The sequence below is a fragment of the Lactuca virosa genome, chromosome 4 (genome assembly GCF_052849685.1).
Source record: "Lactuca virosa cultivar CGN04683 chromosome 4, Lactuca_virosa_CGN04683_v6, whole genome shotgun sequence".
Taxonomy (NCBI): Eukaryota; Viridiplantae; Streptophyta; class Magnoliopsida; order Asterales; family Asteraceae; genus Lactuca; species Lactuca virosa.
In genome coordinates this window covers 72,281,776-72,285,007 of record NC_136429.1, presented here as the reverse complement: position 1 = coordinate 72,285,007, position 3,232 = coordinate 72,281,776, and the positions used below count along the sequence as shown (strand labels likewise).

The 3,232-nt window shown below is 35.6% G+C and overlaps 1 long non-coding RNA gene across 1 annotated transcript; it reads left to right on the top strand.

Moving 5' to 3' along the window:
* The first annotated feature begins 255 nt into the window (after positions 1-255).
* LOC145105387 (uncharacterized) lies at positions 256-2,411 on the top strand. Its single transcript, XR_013707286.1, has 2 exons — positions 256-1,056; positions 1,483-2,411. It is a non-coding gene; the product is annotated as an uncharacterized LOC145105387 (long non-coding RNA).
* Positions 2,412-3,232: the final 821 nt, after the last annotated feature.

Here is a 3,232-nt window from a genome sequence, read left to right as displayed (position 1 = left end):
TAAAAAAGTATTTTAACACGTTAGTAATTATATATATATTAAAGTTGTGCAAAAAGATGAATAGTGAATTGGCCATTTTTTTTTTTTTTTTTTTTTTTTTTTTTTTTTTTTTTTTTTGGCAGAAATGGTCCATAACTTTTTATATTTTTAGTGGTTTAGATTTTTGACAAAAATTTGTCATATTTGCAATTTAGTCCCTAATGCTCCGTCTTTATTTCTATATGGTAACATCTCCACCGCGACTGCTTTGAAACTTTGACCACATTCTCGATTCTTCTTCGGTTTTTGTGGCCGTACTATCTCAGATAAACATCCACATTTTCTTCCTTTTTTTATCTAAACATTATCATATTTTGTGGGTATTGTTGCTCTGTGAGAGTCGTCCTCAAATTCCTGTCGGTTTGGAGAAATAATCCTCTTTGCTTCCCCCAAATTCTTACATCGACTCAAATAACAGATGAAAGATCGATACAGGGAAAAAGAAGCAACAGGTCACGTGTCTGCGTCCTGTGTTCAATCCATCGGAAGGAAGGCAGTTGGAGGCTGCTTGCTCGCCGTTGATAATGTCAGCGTACCCTACTACGGTGCTACGACTCCGATCGCCTCCCACCGCTTCCAATCGGATTCAAACAACATATCTTCCACCGTCTTCCACAGCGTATTACCCTCCATGACGTTCTCAGATTAAGAGAGACGCTATCTAACGGAGATACTTCCTGAGCTGCTTGCAGATGTCTACCGATTATCACGGCAGTTGAAGTTTGAAATACTGCTTGCAGATGTCTACCGATGTCGACATTTTGTAGACTTCACATCGGATCCCCTGTCGGCCTGCCACCACTTTTGCCCCTGGTAATAATTTATTTATTTATTTATTGATGATTCGGTGGTGTTTTCACCCTTTTCTAGATCCATATTTAGGTATAAATGAGCAGTCAAAATTCATTAACTAGCTTTTGTAGTTTTAAGTGAAGTAGTTAGATAGTTAGATTCGCCACTTGAAATCATGGATAAAGCCTTGGAGAAATATGGCAATGACATTGCTATTGGTTTCAGGTAATCAATCATACACAATATCTTTTTGCTCCGGAAAATTCTCTTACTTCTTCTCTCTTTAGAGTACAGTTTATGTGAGACTTTAGGTTAAATTGGCAATGAGAAATCAACTGAGAAAACTTTTATCAACTTTAACTTTATATTTTTTCTGGGAGCAAGTATGTGAGTCGTTATATACTGTAGCTCTTATCGAGGGGAAATGGTGAAAGAAGTGGACAAGTTTCTTGGTAATTACAGATAAAAATTAAAATTGTTATAATCCTATTTGGGTTTTAATGACCTTTTTTTGTTAAAGCAAACATATATTTTGTAGATAGACTTTCACTTGCTATAATTGAATAAATTTTCCAAAGTACAATGTTGCAATAGGAAGCAATGGAAGCATGTTGTTATTTATTGCATTAACACATTTTTTCCCACTTGTAGGCTGAAGGTTTTTTTTTTGGATCAATGTAAACATCCAGGAAGAACATTTAACGGATCAGTGGCCTGGTCCGGTTAAAGTATGTTGTTCTTTTGATCTAAGAAAATGTTCTCCTTTTGAACATATTTACTTTTAACAATTCACCAACATACTTTACAAAGGAATAAACATATTTGACTATTATGTATTTGTAAATGAGCGAATTGTAGAGAATAGCAACATACTTTACTGGTGTTAACCAAACCCCGCGGAGCGGGGTTTCACACCTAGTTATATGATGAGTTGTAATGTCGCAACGGTGGTCGCCGGTGAAACGAGATCGGTAAACAACTGAGAGTGAAGGTCGGCGATGAAAGCGTCTGTCTCGATGAGCTGCTGTCGGAGGTCAGAATACTCTGATTCTAAATCTGAAAACTGGATTTAGTGTTCTGGTGAAACAAGATTAGGAAACGAGATTTTGTGGTCAGTGAAACGGGATCAGTGAAGGTTCCGGAAGAGAAGAGGTGGAGGAGGTGGTTTCTGACGGTCGGAGTTGTAGAAAGAGTAAATAAGCGACTGTACGGTGTTTCCGACGACGTTCTGGTGGTTACGATGATGATTCGGTGGTTCCTAAGGCGGTCCGGTGATAATGATGGTGGTCGAGATTTACCTTCAAGATGAGAGAGAGAGAGTGTGTGTGTGTGTGAGAGAGAGAGAGTATCATTTTTATAAAAACAATATTTATAAAATCAAAAAAGATATAATCTATTAACAATTTTTAAATTTTAAACTTTTGAAAATAACTAGATGAGGAACCTCCAGTTGCGGGGATGGATTTAGACAGCTCCGATCATTTTGGCATGTTTGATACATTTATTTTCATTTGGGTTGTATGGATAATGTTTTGAAATACTATTTTATTAAATTTAAAATGAAATTTTTCGATCATGAATTTGAGGGGTCAGATGTGAGATTTTTTTTCGGTTTATTCTTTGTAAATATTCTTCCATGAACTATTTGTTTATTCACACAACACACAAATAACAGACAAATAAAAAATACCAATGTACTTTGGAAAACTGTATATACTTTCTCTAAAAACCACTATCTCGTTACCCATTCAAATAGCTTTAATAAGATTACTAAAAAATCAACCTTCTACTGAATTTGAACTTTAACCTGGAATGTCCAATGTCATCTGGACTTCCACTGTTGAATTCCTGTATTATTATTATTATTTAAGTACTAAAAACATTTAACTACATATATTACCAAGTCAATAACTCTATTACCACAAAATTGGTTGCTTGTTCTTGCTTATGTGTTGGTGTTCTTGTACAGGATACACGACTGTCATGGAAAGCTAAAATAACTGTAAGGAGCAAAATAAAACATAAAATGCATGTACAAAAAAAAGAATGGAAGGATAATAGATAGGAAAATAGAAAATGCATGAATGCAGGTAGAAAACCCTAGATAGGAAAAGAAAACAAATATGGCCAAATGTTGGTAACTCTAGTGAAATCCCTAAATACCGAAGTGGATTAAACTCACAACACAGCATAGAATATTGGCTCACAATCGATCTTTTATCATCAATCACTCAAAAGAATACCAACCCAAGAACGAAAGTAGAAAAGACAGGTAATCGATAATCGTTTACCTATAGCAACGCACACCAAGAAGAAGAAGAAGAAGAAGAAGAAGAAGACGATGAGAGCCATCTTCAATTCGATCGAGAAAAGCTCCTGAAAATCCCAACTGAGAAGAAGC